At 39.3% G+C, this 22,979-nt stretch overlaps 1 pseudogene; it reads left to right on the top strand.

The window, feature by feature from the left end:
* LOC127452161 (uncharacterized) overlaps nt 1-22,979 on the top strand; it is a 272,954-nt pseudogene that overhangs the window by 59,165 nt on the left and 190,810 nt on the right.

Raw genomic sequence — 22,979 nt, 5'->3', positions numbered from 1 at the left:
TTTTTGGCACCATTCTGAGTAAACTCTAGAGATTGTTGTGCATGACAATCTCAGGAGATCAGCAGTTACAGAAATACTCACACCAGCCTGTCTGGCACCAACTGTCATACCACGGTCCAAATCACTGAGATCCCATTTTTCTGATGGTTGATGTGAACATTAACTGAAGGTCCTGTTCTGTATCAGCATGATTTTATGCACTGCACTGCTGCTAAATGATTGGCTAAATAGATAATCGCATGAATAAGTTGGTGTACATGTGTATCTAATAAAGTGGTAGGTGAGTTTTGAGTTCATATCAAGTGAAGAAACTCTCCAACCAGTAATTTTAGAGGGCATACATTTTTTAGAGAAAATCAAACATAAACTGCATCTTTCCAGGAACATTTCGCCCCATACCAAGCACTTTTGCTGGAAAAACGATATCAAATTTATGAAGCAGAGTTGGGAATAAACTACACTTTGAAGAAATAAATGCAAGCACCAAAGAAATGCTTTAAGTATACGGTTTAAAAAAAAAATTCCCCAAATGTATTATTTTAAGGTTAATTTCACTCATTTAATTATAAGTTTTTTTCATTACTTATTTAATTAAATTTCTATCAAAATGTTGTCATGCCAGTTTTTATTAAAGAACACAAAACAGGGGACCTGGGTAACTCAGCTAGTATTGACACTGACAACCACCCCTGGAGTCATGAGTTCAAATCCAGGGTGTGCTGAGTGACTTCAGCCAGGTCTCCTAAGCAACCAAATTGGCCCGGTTGCTAGGGAGGGTAGAGTCACATGGGGTAACCTCCTCGTGGTCACGATTAGTGGTTCTCGCTCTCAATGGGGTGCGTGGTAAGTTGTGCTTGGATCGCGGAGGGTAGCATGAGCCTACACATGCGGAGTCTCCACGGTGTCATGCACGACGAGCGATGTGATAAGATGCGCGGATTGACGGTCTCAGAAGCGGAGGCAACTGATACTTGTCCTCCACCACCTGGACTGAGGTGAGTAACCGTGCCACCACGAGGACCTAATAAGTAGTGGGAATTGGGCATTCTAAATTGGGAGAAAAGGGGATAAAAAAAAAAAAAGAATGCAAAACATTTGGATATCTTACAATTTACATGTTATCGGAAGCAGGTGTATATTTTGTTCATACTAACTAACGTTTTGAACATACAAAAACATTTATGAATCCGAGAATTTACGTCAGAACAGCTTTACGAACGATTTACACCAAAATTTGTTCTGCTCATGACTGGGGCTCTATATTTCTATAATACATAGAATACATTATTAAAATAATGTAATATAATGTATTACAACATTTAGAATTTGTTTAATTAAATAAAATTATTATTTTCGGGTTTTGGTTTTCAGCCCAGTTTGTCCAGAATTTTCAGTTTCAGCCAAGAATTTTCATTTCGGTGCATCACAAATGTATTAATTTAGCAGACACTTTTATCCAAAGTGAAGTACAAATGAGGAATACAGCAAAAGCAATTCATACTCAGGAAAGTTTAGGCCGATAACGATCACAAATATTTTAACACTGATCACGCTTACATGCACTTAAAGGGATAGTTCACCCAAAATGAAAATTCTCTTATCATTTTCTCACCCTTATGCCATCCCAGATGTGCATGACTTTCTTTCTTCTGCAGAACACAAAGAACAAGTTTTAGACAAATATTTCAGCTCTGTAGGTCCATACAATGCAAGTGAATTGGTGCCAAAATTGTGATGCTCCAAAAAGCACATAAAGGCAGCATAAAAGTAATCCATAAGACTCCAGTGGGTAAATCCATATCTTCAAAAGTGATATGATATGTGTGGATGAGAAACTAATCAATATTTAAGTCTATTTTTGCTAGAAATTCTTCTCCCTGACCAGTATGCATGAAGAATGTGAACCACCAAAAACACAAGAAGTTAAAGTTAAAGTGGAGATTGACTGAGCAGGGAGGAAAATTTTAAGTAAAAATGTATTAAAATATTGATCCATTTCTCACCCACACATATCAAATAACTTCTGAAGACATTGATTTAACCACTGGAGTCATATGGATTACTTTTATGCTGACCTATGTGATTTTTGGAGCTTCAAAATTTTGGCACACAGTCACTTGGATTGTATGGACCAAAAGATCTGAAAAATTCTTCCAAAAATCTTCATTTGTGTTCTGCTGAATAAAGAAAGTCATACACATCTGGGATGGCATAAGGGTGAGTAAATGATGAGAATTTTCATTTTTGGGTGAACTATTCCTTTAAAGCCCCCAGTGAGCAAGCTAAAGGTGACCGTGGCAAAGAATAAAAACTCCTTTCGATAGTTAGTGGTGAAAAAAAAAAAACTTTGAGAGAAACCTAACGGTTATTAGACTATTCTGCGATTATTGCAATGATTAATCTTTAGCTCTTAACCGATTATTCAGCTTGTGCCCGCCTTAAAAGTTTGTATTAAACGTGCTTACTAACAATAAAGAGGAAAAAAATCATATTTTAAAAATACCTTTAAATGACATTCACTTAATTAAAGGGGAAAATAATAATTTTTCCTTATTATTAAATTTAATTCATTAAAGAAATTCACTGCAAAAAATCCTATTGTTATCGTGTTTTTGTCTTGTGTTCCATTTAAAATTGTCTAAAAATCCTTAAAACAAGATACATTTAATTGAGAAGCAACATATAAGATATTTCGATCTTGGGAGGAGTCACGTGACACCACGTGAGGATCGGACGTGTGAACTGCGAGCTCTGCGCACTTTGCTGGTTTTAATGCTTTTAATGATATAGACCGGTGAGATTCGATGTGCTCTGTTTCATGGCTGTTCTAGAAGGACAGTGTTGGGGAGTTTGGAGTCCTTGGGCTCTGGAGACATTAAGAGACACTTGCGTGCTCAAGCTGATACCCCCGAGAGGGGAAAAATCGCGCCAAAATCAAACAAAGGGAGTCCAAAACAGACTACAAATCCCATGAAGCCTTGCTCACTAAAGGTTCGAACTCTCAACTCCTATTGGATGAGGCACACAACAGAACGTCCCTCAAACATGACATCATCAGGAGTTGAAATTCCTCTGAAATGCTTCCAGGATTTGCTTCCAGCAACTTTGTTTGCAGTGTGTAGACGCAGCTCATCGCTGCTCTCATGTGCAACCTCGTTGCACAAGGAAGTAACGTCCGACTTGAAACTTTGGCCATACAATCTCCATCTCGCTGGACGAGTTGAGATTACTCTGTGTTCCACCGAACACTCTAACGGATCTGAAGGAGACCGCTGAGCAATCTGCATCTTCACCCGTTTGCCTGCAGAAGTGAAGAGATTAAAGATTTCTCTTCCATCTTCAATCAAGTCGATATTTCTGAGTTCTCCGCTAGCCCGCCGAGAATCAACAGCCATACTGCCCGCCAACAGAGCGAGGAAACTGCCTCCCGTCATCACCCGAGCCTCAAGGAACCGGGTCGGAGTTAAAGGACGGAGGAAAACACATTCTACCTGTGTCCTCATGCGATTCAAGTAAGAGGTTTACGTCTGGGCAGAGATAGAATATTATAGTGTGTTATTCTTGTGTTTCAAGGTTTTTGCTTGTACAGTTTATGGACCGCCATGTCCGCTCATTATTAATACTCAGGGTATTAATTATCACGAATTTGTTTTGCTGTATTGTGGTCCAACCAACCTGTTGTGCAATTTCGCCATCGCGGTTGAGACAGGTAAACTGAGTTCATCCATTAAAGAGTCAAAGAACGTGGGACTGTTTACGAGCCGTCCACCGTGTCTCTGAGCGATGAACTAACAGCTGCTTTCTCTCCCACGATCGCGAAATCGGCTTTAGGGTCGTCACTTCTCTCTCTCTCGTACTAACCACACACACACACACACACACACATACACGCGACCCCTCACAAACATTCTGGTACACATTTTTGGCTTCTAGATAGCTTAATGCTAAAGCCCAGCTTTGTCCCTAAGCTATCGTACAAGCGAATACACGCGGTAACTGGTAGACGCCATTGACTGGTTTCTCTCCGCCCACATTCGCGGTCATATTCCCTGGCCGGAAGTCTCGCGTGACATACTCTCCACGAGAGTCACGTCCGCCATTTTGTGTGCGTCCCTCCTTACACACACACACACACATTGTCACACACACACCTTATGTGTTATAGGATTATTATTATTTCCATATCTAATCATATCACTGTTTAGTTTGTAGTTGTAAGTCGGAAGTTTATTGACTGCATTGTATTAATTATTAATTGATATTACTGCATAAATAAACTTTGTTTATATTACAAAGAGAAGTGTTTTGGTTTGTTTTGCATACACCTGTGTCATGCTGACAGGATGTCAGTGCTCGGATTCAAACCTTCATTCATTGTTTTTTTCCCGAAAATCGATATTCTTCAGATGTCGATTTTCCTAAGAAAACAATCATTATTGAGGCTGTTTTACTATCTGGTTATTAGTCCCTGATTCCAGGGTGGTGCCCCGTCAATGTTAATCCTTATTAATATTCTATTGACTTTTGATAATTGATAATTATCTTTGATGATTGTTGAATTTGAATGATCAATAAGCTAGTGTTAATTTTAATTAATGTTTCATCGATGTTAACAATTAACGATTATCTTTGATAATTGTTGATTTAAAGGATTAAAAAAGCTAACATTGATTCTCATCAATGTTCTATTGATTTTAATAATTAATAATTATCTTTGATAATTATTAATTATTGCTAATAACCAAACCCGCTCCTAAACGTAGCACACTACATTTACTGGAGCCCCATATGAGGTTTTAATGAGTTAGATTCAATTAATTAATTAAAAAAATTAATAACTAAAGAAATAATTGTTAATTATTTCTGATAGTAACACTGATCTAAACAACCAGTAAAGCCCTACACATGTCAGCAATGCTGACGAAGGTCGTTGCAGACTTAGAGGATCTTGCTGTGATACGTCGATTGATCACTGCCATGGAGGCGAAGTTCTCTGAGATGGTTACAAAAGTGGGGGATGTTGAGAAACGGATCGATTATCTGGAGTCATCGAAGAGAGAATTATCTGCTAATCTGCTAGCAACCTAGGTGGATTTGGAGCATGTCTGGGAGAAGTTAGAGGACATGGAGAACCATAGCCGGTGGAATAACATCCATATTGTCAGAATATCTGAGGCAGAAGAAGGTTGGGTTATGGTGAAATTCCTGGATGGGCTCCTTCCTAATCTGCACGACATAGCAGTCCACAAACTGGAAATCGAGCGAACTCACAGGATTCCGGCACGGAGATCCGTGGAGGGAGACAGGCCCCGATCAATTCTGGCCAAATTTCTGAGATCATCTGATAAAGATCTTGTGTTACGCAAGGCGAGCATTTTCTTTTATTTTCTAGTAGGCTCGGAGACGAATAATAAAATATCATCTGCGTAAAGCAAAAGCTTATGCGCCACACCTCCTGCCATCACCCCTGGAAAATCATCTTCCCTTCTTATCACGGCTGCTAATGGTTCCAGGGCAAGACAGAACAATAATGGGGAAAGAGGGCAACCCTGCCGGGTGCCCCTATCCAGAGTAAAATAATCTGAAATTAATCCATTTGTTTGTACCACCGCTACTGGGTGACTATAAAGTAACTTAATCCATCCAATAAAAGTATTCCCAAACCCGTACATTTCAAAAATCTTAAAAAAATATTCCAATTCTATGATAACAAAAGCCTTTTCGGCGTCAAGTGAGATGGCAGCGACCGGAGTCTGATCATTCGCCACTGACCACATGATATTGATGAAACACCTAATGTTATCCTTTTTAAGAATCAGACTGATCCGGGCTTGTGTCATGGTAGGCGGAAGCTTTCCATTCTTTAATGATTCTGTATAAACTTCTAACAAAAGTGGAGCCAATTCTGCAGCATAAGATCTCAAAAAATTCTGCGGCAAAGCCATCTGCCTGTAGGCAGGGCCTTAATTACCTCATTAAGCTCCTCCAAGGTTATCTCAGAATCAAGATAATTTTTTTGCTCAATCATCAGCTTAGGGAGTTCTAATGGTTCCACAAAGTTTCTAATATCTTCATCGGTAGATGAAGACGTGGAACTATAAAGATCAAGATAGAATTCTTTAAAAGCATTATTAATATCAATGGCCGAGGTAAAAATTTCACTACCAGCAGATTTCACTGAGGGAATGGTAGAAAAAGACTCTCTCTGCTTTATATATCTAGCCAAAAGCTTTCCTGCTTTGTCCCCCGAATATGTCCCTCAAAATATGACTGTCTTGCTGTAAATAACCAAAACTCCACCTTCCGTGACAAAATAGTATTATATCTTTATTTCAATTGGGTCAATTCTCTGAGGCCATCAGTTCTGTCTTGGGTACTTTTAATATTCCCTTCCAACTCCGCAAGTTCTCATGCTTTGAATTTTTTGATGAATGAGGCATACTGTATGATCCGACCCCTAAGAACCGCCTTAAGTGCCTCCCAAGCCACACCCACAGAAGATACTGAGGTCCAGTTGGTCTCCATATAAACATTGATTTCAGCTTTTTTTTTTTTCTCCCCTTTTCCTCCCCAAATTGGAATGCCCAATTCCCAATGCACTCTGAGTCCTCATGGTGGCGTAATGACTCTCCTCAATCTGGGTGGTGGATGATGAATCTCAGTTACCTCCGCTTCAGAGACTGTCAATCCGCACATCTTATCACGTGGCTTGTTGAGCGCATTACTGCGGAGACATAGCGCATGTGGAGGCTTCACGGCATCCACCGCGGCATCCACACACAACTCACCACGCACCCCACCGAGAGTGAACCACATTATAGCGACCACGAGGAGGTTACCCCATGTGACTCTACCCTCCATAGCAAATGGGCTAATTTGGTTGCTTAGGAGACCTGGCTGGAGTCACACAGCACACCTTGGGATTCAAACTCGTGAACTCCAGGGGTGGTAGTCAGCATCTGTACTCACTGAGCTACCCAGGCCCCCCTGATTTCAGCCTTTAACATTTGTTGGAAATCAGGATTTTTCAAAAGGGATACATTAAAGTGCCAACTATATGATTTCTTTTTCTCCATATGTAGCAACACCTCTAAACTTACCAGGGTGTGATCTGAGACTAAGATCTTTGCAATTGAGCAATCAACAACCAATGAAATGAAGGACTTAGATATAAAAAAAAAAATCTATTCTAGAGTAAATCTTATGGACTGATGAAAAAAATGTATAGTCCCTACCAGATGTGTTCAGAAGTCTCCAAATATCTGTAAGACCAAGATTTTAACACATTCTGTGAAGCGTCAATGTTGCTCTAGGGGGCTTATACATACTTTTGCTTCACTATGATCAAGGACTGAGTCCATCAAAAGATTAAAGTCTCCAACCCAATATTATATCATGAGGGGTGCCAGCGGCTTGCAACATCCCTTCAAGATCTATAAAAAAGCCCTGATCAGCAGCGTTAGGTGCGTAAATATTAGCCAAAATCAACCTTTGCCCCTGAATTTCTGCTAAAACAATAAAGACTCTTCCTAATTTATCTTTAATCTGTTTGAGCCATTTGAATTGTAGATGTTTACTTATCAATGTAATGACTCTCCTGCTCTTACTTGAGCCAGCACTAAAGAAAATATGTCCACCCCATATCTTCCCAAATGTTTCAGCTTCCTGCGGGGAAAGATGCATTTCTTGAAGAAACACAATATCATATTTCTTAAGTTTCTTTTTATGGGGTGCCCCAACCCATTCAATTCCACGTGGAGAGAGACAATCCACTCATATTAACATTTGACATTTTGACATATTAGAAAAAATAGATTGTGTGTCAAAAATACAATTATAAAGACCACATTCCAACATTAGTGCAACAGTCAACCCCCAAAGTTCCCCCTGAACCAAACAAACAGAAAAAAGAAAAACGTGCGCATTAACCCCGTGCATGACAGCGCCAACTGGCGTCCATCCCTCTAAACTCAAACTGTCCATGTACGCCTACGAGAGTCCCCATGACAAATTTGCCATTGGATTGCTCAAGTCCAGTGCTTCTATACAAATTTTGTGAGACAGAATTACATAACAGAAAATAATCTATAAAATAAACTCCAGCCAATAGGCATAATAAACACAAAGAATGTGTAGATTCATTCATAAAACTGTATCGAAGGTGTGTTCCTCCACAAAACAAACTCCAGCCTCTAGCGGAACCAGCACAAAAAAAAAACAAACAAAAAAAAGGTCAGTTTCCTCAGACAGTCAAACCAATGTTCAGTGAGCCGGCTGTTCATGAGTGCAGCAGATGACCTAATCCTTCCAATGTCCTGTAAAAAAATACTCCACAAAACAAACTCCAGCCAATAGGAGGCATAAACACAAAGAACGTCCAGATTCATCCACAACTGTCCCGAAGGAGTGTTATTCCACAGAACAAACTCCAGCCGCTAGGGGGAACCAGCACAAAAAGAAACAAGAAAGGTGCCCAGCTTCCTCGGAGGGTCAAGTGTATGTTCAGCGAGACAAGCTCACTTGGGAGGCAATGTGAGAAACACACCATGACCTCCTCAGTCCATTGATTTTATGAAAGATATCGCTTGTTGTGGGCATGTAAATATTTTGCGGCCATCCTTAGTATCTATTCTCAATTTGGCCGGAAACATCAGTGCAAAAGCGATCCTCCGTCGACGCAAGAGCTTCTTGAAGTGTTACTACACAAAACAAACTCCAGCTGCTAGGCATACCCAACACAAAAAGAAACAAAATGGCACCCAGCTTCTTCAGACAGTAGAGTGTATGTTTAGCGAGACAAGCTCACTTGGGGGCCACGTAAGAAACACCAAATGGTTTACTCACCCCATTGTCTCTATGAAAGACAATGCTTGCTGTGGGCATGTAAATAATTTGTGGCCATCCTTAGTGTCTATTCTCAGTTTGGCTGGAAACATCAGTGCAAAAGCGACCTTCAGTTGATGTAAGAGTTTCTTGCATTCCTTGAATTGATCAGGTTTCTCACTTGTCAAATTTGCAATGTCTGGGAACAAAAAAATGCTGTTGTTTTTCCAAGAAAGCCTTCCTTTACTCCTCGCCTCACGTAACACAAGACCTTTATCAGATGATCTTAGAAATTTGGCTAGAATTGATCGGGCCTGTCTCCATCAGCGGATCTCCGAGCCAGGACTCTCTGAGCTCGCTGAATTTCCAGCTTATGGCCTGTTATGTCGAGCAGACTCGGGAAGAGCTCGTCTAGGAATTTTACCATATCTCTGCCTTCCTCATGCTCAGGAATTCCAACAATTCAGACATTGTTTCACCGATTAAGATTCTCCAAATCCTCCAGTTTTCCCAAATGCGTTCCAAGTCTTGGTTGCTAGCGGATTAGCCGCTAATTCCCTCTCTGATGACTCCAGATAATCGATACATCTCTCGATGTTTCCAATTCTTGTAACCAACTCGGAGAATTTCGCCTCCATCGATCGACGTATTACAGCAAGATCCTTCAGGTCCGCTACGACTTTCGTCAGCATTACAGACATGCTGGACAGTTGGCACTGAATTTCTCCCGCCGCACCGTCCAAACCAAGTCCCTGGTCTGCAGGCCTGTCCGAGGTATCAGCTTGAGCACGTCTTTTGCACGTGAGCTTGAGTCTTTTAATATCTCCAGAGCCTGAGGATTTATCTAGCAAAATCTAGCAAAGTGCACAGAGCTCGTCGTTCACATGTCCGACCCTCGCATGGCGCCACGCAAACCCCCCCGGTTTTGTAATGAACAGGAAGTTCTTGCCCCTATTTCGCCATTTGCAAAGCTTTTCTATCAAACAAATCGGAGAAGTTAAGTTACACCCCGTTATCTCGCATTTGCACTCGGTATGGACAAAAGTGTCCAGAGTGTTTAATTCAGACATTTATTTAAATGTAGCCTCAAGCATATGGCTGAACTCAAAATTATGTATTAATAAGTCCCCTTTCTGCTGGGCAGAGTGGATTGAGAGGGAGGTTAATACACTCGGTGACCTATATGAGAGTGGAGTGTTGAGATCCTTTGAAAATATGGTTCAACATTTTGGGATTCCAATATCTCAGTTCTTTAGGTATTTACAGCTGCGCCACCTGCTCTGTACTGTTTTTGGGAGTTGCATACACCCCCCTAAATCAGCAGATACTCTGGGAGTGGTGATTACTGCTTTTGGAAAAGGTCATGAGGCATCAGTGTAATACTTCCTGCTAATTCAGAGTCTGGGGGACTGAGCTTCAACTTCTCTCAAGAGATTATGGGAGAAAGATTTAAACTTGGTATTGGAGGAGGGAGTGTGGGCTAGGATTCTAAAAAACTTAAAGTCTACATCTAGAGATGCAAGAGTGCGTCTTATGCAATTTAAGATTTTACATTAATACTATTGGACACCCTGTAGATTGTATAGGCTTGGTCTGAAAGACACACCCACCTGCTGGCGATGCCAATCAGAAGATGGGGACACAACCCATGTTTTTTGGTGGTGTGTTAAGATCCAAGAATTTTGGTTGAGGGTTCAGAGTTTGTTTGACGTATTGGGCACTCAAATTTCATTTTACCCCCGACTCTGTATTTTAGGTGATGGGGCGGTCATTAATATAGGGGATAAACACACAAAAAATTGGGTCCTAGCCAGTGTTATGATCGGCAGACAGATTATTCTAAGGGGATGGAAGTCGGCTGGACCGCCCTCATTTCAAGAGTGGTGCTCAAAGACGGAGAGTGTGGCGGCATTCGAGAAAATGTCATGTAGAAAGCTGGGATAGGAAATTGGGCAGATATTTGGCCTTCTTGGAGGGCTCTCAGGGAGGGGCAGTGGAGAGAGAATTATAGTTTTAAATGTGTGTGATTTTATATATATATGTGTGTGTATACTCATGTGTGACCACAGGGATGTTTGTTGAGGGACAGGGTGGGATTGGGAAGGAGAGGGGTAATAGTGAGTGTTAAATGTTGATTCTGTGAATATATGTTTTGCTTTTCTTTGTCAATTTTGTGAATCAATAAAAAGTGTTAATCGGAAAAAAAAGAGAATGTCTCTTAAATATAAGTGTATTTTGTATATAAGTGTATTTTTTCACTTGGTTATACTTCTGCGAGTGCAGTAAAGACAAAATATACTAATATTCAAGATCTTTTCTCTAAAAGCAAGTCTAAATATTTTATATGCTGCTTCTCAGGTGAATGCATCTTTTTTAAAAGGATTTTTAGATATTTTAAAATATTTGTATTTTAAATTTTATATTCAACATATGCTACAATCAATTAGCTATTTGCCATCGGTCTTCGAGCTCTCAGCACGCCAATGTAGACTAGTTGCTCTGTTTTCCTGTGAGCACTCAGCACAGCCTCTCCGGGGAAGAGACTGATTCGCAGCTCTCAATGTTGCATTGTTTGGTTTTAATCACACTTATGTATTTATTTAAGTATCGTACGATACATATGATATTAAATCGAGAGTGTCATATCGTACGATACAATACAATATATTTTTACACCATTAGTGACATGACCTGGTATCAACTCTGAAATAAACAACAAAGAATATCTGAGGATAGCTGATATTACTCGAGAGCAATGGTTAGTCTGCGTGTGCGTTCATAGAATAGTATGTATACACGTGGGCTGTCTCTCAAACATGCACACTCTCAATCTCACTTGACTAATTAAAGTACGAATAAGTGTCAAACATGTTTGAATAACTCACTATATATATATATATATACATACACACACACACGTGAGGCTTCTATTTCTCAAACTAGAGACTCTGATGTACTTATCCTCTTGTTTAGTTGTACATCTGGCCTTCCACATCTCTTTCTTTCCTTGTTAGAGCCAGTTGTCCTTTGTCTTTGAAGAGTAGAGTGTACACCTTTGTATGAAATCTTCAGTTTTTTGGCCATTTCAAGCATTGCATAGCCTTCATTCCTCAAAACAATGATTGACAAGTTTCTAGAGAAAGCTGTTATTTGCCATTTTTGACCTAATATTGACCTTAAGATATGCCAGTCTATTGCATACTGTGGCAACTAAAAACAAACACAATGTTAAGCTTCATTTAATGAACCAAATAGCTTTCAACTGTGTTTGATATAATGGCAAGTGATTTTCTAGTACCAAATTAGCAATTTAGCATGATTATTCAAGGGTAAGGTGTTGGAGTGATGGCTGCTGGAAATGGGGCCTGTCTAGATTTGATAAAAAAATGAATTTTTTCAAATAGTGATGGTGCTGTTTTTTACATCAGTAATGTCCTGACTATACTTTGTGATCAGTTGAATGCCACTTTGGTGAATTAAAGTACCAATTTCCTTCCAAAACAGAAAAATCTGTACATTATTCCAAACTTTTGGCCGCCAGTGTATATACAGTACTGTGCAAAAGTTTTAGGCACTTTGGAAAAATGTTGCATAGTGAGGATGTCTTCAAAAATAATGCCATAAATAGTTTTCATTTATCAATTAACGTCATACAAAGTTCAGTAAACATAAAAAAAGCTAAATCAATATTTGGTTGACCACCTTTGTCTTCAAAAAGCACCAATTCTCCTAGGTACACCTGGATACAGTTTTTCTTGGTTGTTGGCAGATAGGATGTTCCAAGCTTCTTGGAGAATTTGCCACAGTTCTTCTATCTATTTCGGCTGTCTCAATTGCTTCTGTCTCTTCTTGTAATCCCAGACTGACTCAGTATTCAGTGGGGGGCTCTGTGGGGACCATGCCATCTGTTGCAGGGCTCCCTGTTCTTCTATTCTTTTCTATTTGCGAAATAAATTTTTGGGAGTCTAAAATGTATATTTCCTATTGACACACTAAAGCTGAAAATATAAATAACCATCTTAAGACAAATGTTTTTGTGAAGGATCTTATGTGCCTAAGACTTTTGCACAGTACTGTATATATTGTCTTCATGATAACAGCAGTAACAGAAATATATATATATATAGGTTATCCTGCAATAACGGCATCAAAACGTCTTCACGCAAATGCTTATTAGATCTGCGTTATTTAAGAGCAAAATGCTAAAGAGGACTGACAAATCCTAATGATTTGTCACTTGAGAAGTTTTGGAGCAAGTATTGGACATGTCTCTTTTGTTTTTAACGTATCTCTGGTGTGTTTGATGCTGAACACTCCTGATGTTTATGTATATATATATATATACAGGTGCATCTCAATAAATTAGAATGTCGTGGAAAAGTTCATTTATTTCAGTAATTCAACTCAAATTGTGAAACTTGTGTATTAAATAAATTCAGTGCACACAGACTGAAGTAGTTTAAGTCTTTGGTTCTTTTAATTGTGATGATTTTGGCTCACATTTAACAAAAACCCACCAATTCACTATCTCAAAAAATTAGAATATGGTGACATGCCAATCAGCTAATCAACTCAAAACACCTGCAAAGGTTTCCTGAGCCTTCAAAATGGTCTCTCAGTTTGGTTCACTAGGCTACACAATCATGGGGAAGACTGCTGATCTGACAGTTGTCCAGAAGACAATCATTGACACCCTTCACAAGGAGGGTAAGCCACAAACATTCATTGCCAAAGAAGCTGGCTGTTCACAGAGTGCTGTATCCAAGCATGTTAACAGAAAGTTGAGTGGAAGGAAAAAGTGTGGAAGAAAAAGCTGCACAACCAACCGAGAGAACCGCAGCCTTATGATTGTCCAGCAAATCGATTCAAGAATTTGGGTGAACTTCACAAGGAATGGACTGAGGCTGGGGTCAAGGCATCAAGAGCCACCACACACAGACATGTCAAGGAATTTGGCTACAGTTGTCGTATTCCTCTTGTTAAGCCACTCCTGAACCACAGACAACGTCAGAGGCGTCTTACCTGGGCTAAGGAGAAGAAGAACTGGACTGTTGCCCAGTGTTCCAAAGTCCTCTTTTCAGATGAGAGCAAGTTTTGTATTTTATTTGGAAACCAAGGTCCTAGAGTCTGGAGGAAGGGTGGAGAAGCTCATAGCCCAAGTTGCTTGAAGTCCAGTGTTAAGTTTCCACAGTCTGTGATGATTTGGGGTGCAATGTCATCTGCTGGTGTTGGTCCATTGTGTTTTTTGAAAACCAAAGTCACTGCACCCGTTTACCAAGAAAGTTTGGAGCACTTCATGCTTCCTTCTGCTGACCAGCTTTTTAAAGATGCTGACTTCATTTTCCAGCAGGATTTGGCACCTGCCCACACTGCCAAAAGCACCAAAAGTTGGTTAAATGACCATGGTGTTGGTGTGCTTGACTGGCCAGCAAACTTACCAGACCTGAACCCCATAGAGAATCTATGGGGTATTGTCAAGAGGAAAATGAGAAACAAGAGACCAAAAAATGCAGATGAGCTGAAGGCCACTGTCAAAGAAACCTGGGCTTCCATACCACCTCAGCAGTGCCACAAACTGATCACCTCCATGCCACGCCGAATTGAGGCAGTAATTAAAGCAAAAAGGAGCCCCTACCAAGTACTGAGTACATATACAGTAAATGAACATACTTTCCAGAAGGCCAACAATTCACTAAAAATGTTTTTTTTTTTATTGGTCTTATGATGTATTCTAATTTTTTGAGATAGTGAATTGGTGGGTTTTTGTTAAATGTGAGCCAAAATCATCACAATTAAAAGAACCAAAGACTTAAACTACTTCGGTCTGTGTGCATTGAAGTTATTTAATACACGAGTTTCACAATTTGAGTTGAATTACTGAAATAAATGAACTTTTCCACAACATTCTAATTTATTGAGATGCACCTGCATATACACACTACCGGACAAAGGTTTTGAAACACTTGACTGAAATGTTTCTCATGATATTAAAAATCTTTTGATCTGAAGGTGTATGCTTAAATGTTTGAAATTAGTTTTGTAGACAAAAATATAATTGTGCCACCATATTAATTTATTTCATTATAAATCTAAAATTTAATAAAAAAAAATAAAAAAAATAAGTGCCCAGCATATAGATGGGTACTCCTTCAGTACTGTTTAAAAAGTATCCCAGGGTGATACCTCAAGAAGTTGGTTGAGAAAATGTCAAGAGTACATTTCTGAAAATTCTAGGCAAAGGGTGAGTACTTTGAAGATGCTAAAATATATCACAGTTTTGATTTATTTTGGATTTTGTTTAGTCACAACATAATTCCCATAGTTCCATTTATGTTATTCCATAGTTTTAATGACTTTACTATTATTCTAAAATGAGAAATTTTTTTTATTACATTTTAGTTTTATAATGAAATAAATTAATATGGTGGCACAATTATATTTTTGTCTACAAAAATAATTTCAAACATTTAAGCACACGCCTTCAAATCAAAAGATTTTTAAGCTCATGAGAAACATTTTAGTCAAGTATTTCAAATCTTTTGAGCGGTAGTGTGTATATATATATATGTATTGTATATGTCAGGGGCTGCGAAGCAGGATCCCTATAGCCTATATATACAGTATATAGGCTTTAGGGATCCTGCTTCGCAGCCCCTGAGCTTTCCAAAGTTGAGTATAATTACAATAATAATTTTTTATAATTTTATTTATTTATCACACATTATACATTTGCACATATACAGTGAAATTCTTTTTTTTTTTCATATATCCCAGCTAGGCTGGGGTCAGAGTGCAGGGTAGCCCTAGTCTAGTGGTTAGTGTGTCTGCTCTGACATATTAAGCCTTTGTGCTCATGTGGGTGACACGAGTTTGACTCAAGCTTGCATAATTTCCCAATCCCCCCTCTTCTTCATATCATGTCCTGTCTTCTCTCATTGCTGCAGGTGGGAAAATACGGCCCGATTACATTATATGCATTATATTCACTTGTAGTGAGGATAAGTGTGGTTTGTGCCAACCACAATATGTTTTGTGTTGTAAATTATTGGCTTCTAAAAGCATGAAACCATCAAAATCAGTTAAGCTATGTAATCATTTGGGATACTGTTGGATCTAGGGCTGTGCCAATAAAATTATGTATCGATATATTACAATCTTTTTTTCTCAAGATATTGTATTGATATGTTAGATCCCTGCATAATTTTGTAATTTTATTATTTGCATATTCATATAATGTCCAATAGTTCAGTAATAAAAAAGCAAGCCTTCTAAATATGCGCAAACTCCAGCATTTCACTTCTGTGAGGCACGAGAGAAATTGAAACTGATTCCGCAAGATGCACTGTTTCTTTAGTGTACCCACTGCCTCTCTCACACGATTGGTTTGTTTCAGTTGCAATTATGATATTGTGTATTGCGATATTTAATCGTGACATATGTATCGCGGCTGACGATACCCAGCACTAGTTGGACCTATGGATTTCATGGTAATGTTAATTAAGTTATCTGTTTTATTTTAAGGACATTTATGTTTCTGTGAAAAACTATTTTGGTACTGTGTCCTGACCACTTAATGTCAAATGCAAATCTGGGTCCTGAAGCAAAACCAATTGAAAACAATTGTTTTGTGCGAAGTTGCTTTGAAAAAGTTCTGTAACCGTGAAACTGAGATTTCATAGAATTTGCCAAATTTGAATTTTGTTGTAGAATCGTCTTTCTCCTAAAGTAGGAAGAACTAAGTTTGAGGGTTGAGTTCTTGAGATGTTTGGCCATTGCTGCATTTCCATAATAAATCTGTAATTTACCCAACATATTCCACTACATTTTGTTTATATTCACCCTGCCTTATTAGATTTCTAGAACAGTAAGTAATGTATTTCTTCTGTTTCTGCTCTTGCCACAGCGGGTATACCCTGACTTTGCTTAATTCTTTCTGGAGAGAGGAAAGAGCCTGATGTGGCTGTCACCTGAGCTGGCGGCCGAATATCTTTACCTGATCTCTGTCCCGACACTCAATGGCACTTCAACGCAATAAAGAACTGATTGGATATAATCTTGAGGCACAGACTCGAGAGATGGCGATTGACTGGGAAATGCTTCGGTACTCATTGTAGCGAAGGATCGTCTTTCTCCTCAAGTAGGAAGACTTAAGTTGTAGGGTCTCTCTCTTCCCGTTACGACATGGAACTAAATCCAAACCATGTGTCCTCACACTCTGTTTGCTGCTTTTGTCCACCTCCCGCATTAGCAGTCTGGACGGATCCTCCACTGCCGCATAGCATTCTTCTCTCTCGGAACCCCAAATGAGCCTCTCCGTGGACTGGAAATTTCCCATGTCCGGTCTCCAAAGGTGGCTTTTACCCTCGGAGGGCCCCTATGTGAGGAGCTCGTGTTATTAGGTAAGTACAGTAGGTACTCTAGGGTCAAAGGTCACTTCCTCTTCAGATTTCTGGCTAAAGATTTGTTATATATGTGGATGCACTGGATGAGTTTTGGGAATGTCTTTTTGTTAAAAGCTGAATACTCCTAAACTAGTGTGTCAGATATCGGAGAAAGGGTGAAATACTTTCTGCCTGCTGAAATTCTGATCTGTCAACACTTCAGATGTAGATTTATTTATTATTAACTGAATAGTAGGGGGACATAAGGGGGATTTAAGGCAGGGTGGTGTTGTAGCCATCCAAATAGGTTTCCCCTAATAAGCATGTTTAATTAAAACCCATAAAGGCAAGATCTGACTTGCTTTACCTACATACACACACACACATATGTTGGTGCAGCTATCCTTATGAGGACTCTCAATAGATATAATGATTTTTATACTGTACGAAATATAGATTCTATCCCCTAACCATAACCCTACCCCTAAACCTAACCCTCACAAAAAACTTTCTGCATTTTTACATAAAAAAAAAAAAATTAAAAAAAAAAACACAGTTTAGTATGTTTTTTTAAGCGATTTGATTTACCATCTTTGTGGGGACTTTCCATTGACATATTGTTTTTATATTGAGCTAATGATATTTTCTATACCCCTAAATCTAACCCTCACGGTTAGATTTAGGGGTATATATTTGCATTTTTATATTGTCACATAAACCCCCCCCCACCCCATATACACACACTTATCTGTTTTCATATTGCTTCTTGAGGCTTCTGTTGTCTTTACATAAAGTTAATTATAATGACTGCAGACTAACCCTAACCAAACCATCCCTACCCCTACATAATTAAAAACATTATTTACTGAATATATGAATAGTTTTTTCTAATTGGAGATTTTGGATGTTTTGTCAGATTTAGCTCAATACTGGAGACAGTTAATTAAAGCCCGGTGCACACTGTACGATTTTGGCCATGATTCTGCCATCTGAAACAAATTTCGGGAATCCTAAAGGATTTCTGTTGTCGTAGGGCAAAATCGACAATCTTACAATGTTCAGAGTGACGTGTTCACAGACGGCCAATTAATAGCCTTTGCGATGATTTTTTGCCTCCAACAAAGTTCTGGCAGTGTCAGAAATTTTGCATCACAGCTGTATAGTGTGAATGCTATTAGGATGGCCAGATGATAGTCCGCTCCTCTCTCGCACCCCAGTTCACTTGGAAAGACACCTGCTCCGTGTTTGCACCACAATAGCAATATTTGTGCCCAGTTATCACTCTACTGAAGCTCTTTAAATATATTTTTTTTCTTTTCATTTTATATAAAAAGTTTTAATAAATAAGCAGAAAGTGAGCTCACAGAGTTCTGGCTCAGAGATCTGCTGAGGGAGACAGGCCCCGATCAATTCTGGCCAAATATTTGAGATCATCCGATAAAGATCTTGTGTTACGCAAAGCGAGGAGTAAAGAAAGGCTTTCTTGGAAGAACCACAGCATTTTCTTGTTCCCAGACTTTGCGAATTCAACAAGAGAGAAACGTGATCGATTCAAGGAATACAAGAAACTCTTACATCAATGGAAGGTCACTTTTGCACTGATGTTCCCGGCCAAATTGAGAATAGACACTAAGGATTTTACTAAGGCAAAATACAGGTGCATCTCAATAAATTAGAATGTTGTGGAAAAGTTTTATTACATTTATTTCAGTAATTCAACTCAAATTGCGAAACTCGTGTATTAAATAACTTCAATGCACACAGACTGAAGTAGTTTAAGTCTTTGGTTCTTTTAATTGTGATGATTTTGGCTCACATTTAACAAAAACCCACCAATTCACTATCTCAAAAAATTAGAATATGGTGACATGCCAATCAGCTAATCAACTCAAAACACCTGCAAAGGTTTCCTGAGCCTTCAAAATGGTCTCTCAGTTTGGTTCACTAGGCTACACAATCATGGGGAAGACTGCTGATCTGACAGTTGTCCAGAAGACAATCATTGACACCCTTCACAAGGAGGGTAAGCCACAAACATTCATTGCCAAAGAAGCTGGCTGTTCACAGAGTGCTGTATCCAAGCATGTTAACAGAAAGTTGAGTGGAAGGAAAAAGTGTGGAAGAAAAAGATGCACAACTGTAGCAAATTAGCTTAAAAAGGGAATTATTTATAATTAATTATAACCGGTTATAATTAATAATAAATATTTAGATTAGATCTTAGAATTAACTGTAGCAGAATCGATATTACAACCATCTGATCTGTCCGTCCACCGAGCAGACAATATAATTATTTATCAGTTCTAGGAAGATTACTTTCCTGGCCAAGGAACAATAGCCTTCCTACTTATACAGTGCTAGCAGTAGTTTAGCATGTAGCAAGGAGCAACATTCAGTGACTTTGAATTGTGAGCGGAACACAGAGACAATCAATTGTGAATATAAGGGATTTAATAAATGAAACTATAACTAACATACAAACAAACTAAGCAAAACATACATATATAGAATGAAGGAAAGTAAGGAAAGGAGAGAGAAGAGCAAAGAATGGCAGTATTTCACATCAATTAACCACAACCTAAATGAGAATCATCAGAGGCACAATTCACCTTAAAAGGGGTTCAAACTTAAACACGCATCTAATCAGTTGTAAATGGTTACTTGCATTGGTTTGTTGCTTAATAAGAGTCTTGATGCGGTAGACGAGGTTCTCGATGATTTCTTTAGGAGTGAGTTGAAGAAGTCCACAGCAAATCCACAAAGTTACTTGAAGGTAAACACTGCCAGAAGGTTAAACTCAAGAGGAGAGTTTTGGAGGGTGTTGGTCTCAAGAAGAAGAGTTTTGAGCGATGATTAGTCTGCGTTCTGGAGTTTTAATAGTTCATTGCCGCACCCATTTTGTGGGTGGAGTGGCCAATCAGAGGCATGCATTTTGAGCGGGAGAGACATCCTTTGTCTCCGTTTATGGCCCATTCACATTTTATTGCTGATCTGGACCGCTAGTGCAGCTTTTAATTCAAAACATAGTAAGAATTGTTCGATGCATTTCACGATTACATGGTGTACATTATTGTTTGAGAAATAAAGAGAAGATCATTTTGATACCAAGAAGGTAACCTCCAGACGATATTAAAGCAGAGATACACTCATACACTTGAATATAGGCATTTAACGTCTAACTAATACAAGTAAAGGGTTTTAACTAAGTTAATATAATAGGGGAATATACATACAACACATGCATATAGCAGATACATTTATAACTGCTTACTATGGCCTAAATAGAGAAAATGTCTTTAGGTGTGTGTGTGACGTGTATTGGAATTGGTGGAGACAGACAACTGCTCTGGTGCCTGGCACGGGGGTCACCCCCCTTTCTGTGGAATGTGTTTGAAGCTTGATGGAGACACTCCAGAGGTGACCTGTTTTAGCATCCTTTTGATAGTGATAAAGACCATCTGCAATTTAGCACCCATATAAATGTAAACGTGGAGGCCAGGTCAGTAATTTATATGCAAATGTCAAAAGGCTAAAAGGGTTTTTTTTTAAACAAAGTGTAATTAGCAATCACTGATCTTACACAGACGTTACACAACCAACCGAGAGAACCGCAGCCTTATGAGGATTGTCAAGCAAAATCGATTCAAGAATTTGGGTGAACTTCACAAGGAATGGACTGAGGCTGGGGTCAAGGCATCAAGAGCCACCACATACAGACGTGTCAAGGAATTTGGCTACAGTTGTCGTATTCCTCTTGTTAAGCCACTCCTGAACCACAGACAACATCAGAGGCGTCTTACCTGGGCTAAGGAGAAGAAGAACTGGACTGTTGCCCAGTGGTCCAAAGTCCTCTTTTCAGATGAGAGCAAGTTTTGTATTTCATTTGGAAACCAAGGTCCTAGAGTCTGGAGGAAGGGTGGAGAAGCTCATAGCCCAAGTTGCTTGAAGTCCAGTGTTAAGTTTCCACAGTCTGTGATGATTTGGGGTGCAATGTCATCTGCTGGTGTTGGTCCATTTTGTTTTTTGAAAACCAAAGTCACTGCACCCGTTTACCAATAACTTTTGGAGCACTTCATGCTTCCTTCTGCTGACCAGCTTTTTAAAGATGTTGATTTCATTTTCCAGCAGGATTTGGCACCTGCCCACACTGCCAAAAGCACCAAAAGTTGGTTAAATGACCATGGTGTTGGTGTGCTTGACTGGCCAGCAAACTTACCAGACCTGAACCCCATAGAGAATCTATGGGGTATTGTCAAGAGGAAAATGAGAAACAAGAGACCAAAAAATGCAGATGAGCTGAAGGCCACTGTCAAAGAAACCTGGGCTTCCATACCACCTCAGCAGTGCCACAAACTGATCACCTCCATGCCACACCGAATTGAGGCAGTAATTAAAGCAAAAGGAGCCCCTACCAAGTATTGAGTATTGACATATACAGTAAATTAACATACTTTCCAGAAGGCCAACAATTCACTAAAAATGTTTTTTTTTTATTGGTTTTATGATGTATTCTAATTTTTAGAGATAGTGAATTGGTGGGTTTTTGTTAAATGTGAGCCAAAATCATCACAATTAAAAGAACCAAAGACTTAAACTACTTCAGTCTGTGTGCACTGAATTTATTTAATACACGAGTTTCACAATTTGAGTTGAATTACTGAAATAAATGAACTTTTCCACGACATTCTAATTTATTGAGATGCACCTGTATTTACATGCCACAGCATGCAATGTCCTTCATAATGTCAATGGAATAAGTTATTGTGTGATGCTCTTGATACAGCCGAGTGGACCTGACTCACTGAACATTCACTTGATCATCCGAGGAAACTGGATGCCTTCTTTGTTCCTTTTTGTGTTGGTTCCGCCTAGCGGCCAGAGTTTGTTTTGTAGAATAACACTCCTTCGGGACAGTTTGTGGATGTATCTGCACTTTCTTTGTGCTTATGCCTCCTATTGGATGGAGTTTGTTTTGTGGAATATTTCTTACAAATCCTTAGAGTGATTAGGGCATCTGTTCCATTCATGTAATGGCCGAACGGGCCGGCTCACTGAACATTCCTTTGACTGCCCGAGGAAACTGAACGGCATTTTTATTTATTTATTTTTGTTCTGTTTCCGCTAGCGGCTGGAGTTTGTTTTGTGGAGGAACACACCTTCGGGATGGTTATGTGGACGAACCTACATGTTCTTTGTGCTTATGCCACATATTGGCTGGAGTTTGTTTTATAAATTATTTTCTGTTGTGTAATTCTGTCTCACAAAATTTGTATAGAAGCACCGGACTTGAGCAATTCCACGGCAGAGTTGTCACTGGGGACTCTCCTAGGCATACATGGACTGTTTGAGTTTAGAAAGATGGATGCCAGTTGGCGCTGTTGTGCTCAGGGTTAATGCGGATTTGGGACAATGAGATTTGGCGAGTAGAATTTGCATGCCACTCCCCCCGACATACGGATATAAAAGGGAGGCTGGAATGCAGATTCATTCAGATTGTTTTTTCGGAGATGAGCGGTTGTATTTCAGTGAGCTGAATACTACTACTGATCCATTCACCTCTTCAGAAGCGTGTGCTGTTGGATATACGGTGCATTCCAGCGGCTTTCTGTCCACTCTGAATTCCACTGCAGACTACGCCCCTGGGCGCTTCGACAGCACTTTAAAAGAGTTAATTTCCTCTAAAGAGTATATTTCCTCTATTAGAGCAGGCACAGTGACGTTGAACGTCTTTTTATAGACGCATCTTTTTAAAGATGCCCTTCTGTCTCTGTGCAG

The sequence above is a fragment of the Myxocyprinus asiaticus genome, chromosome 14 (genome assembly GCF_019703515.2).
Source record: "Myxocyprinus asiaticus isolate MX2 ecotype Aquarium Trade chromosome 14, UBuf_Myxa_2, whole genome shotgun sequence".
Classification (NCBI taxonomy): Eukaryota; Metazoa; Chordata; class Actinopteri; order Cypriniformes; family Catostomidae; genus Myxocyprinus; species Myxocyprinus asiaticus.
This window is presented reverse-complemented; position numbering and strand designations above follow the sequence as displayed.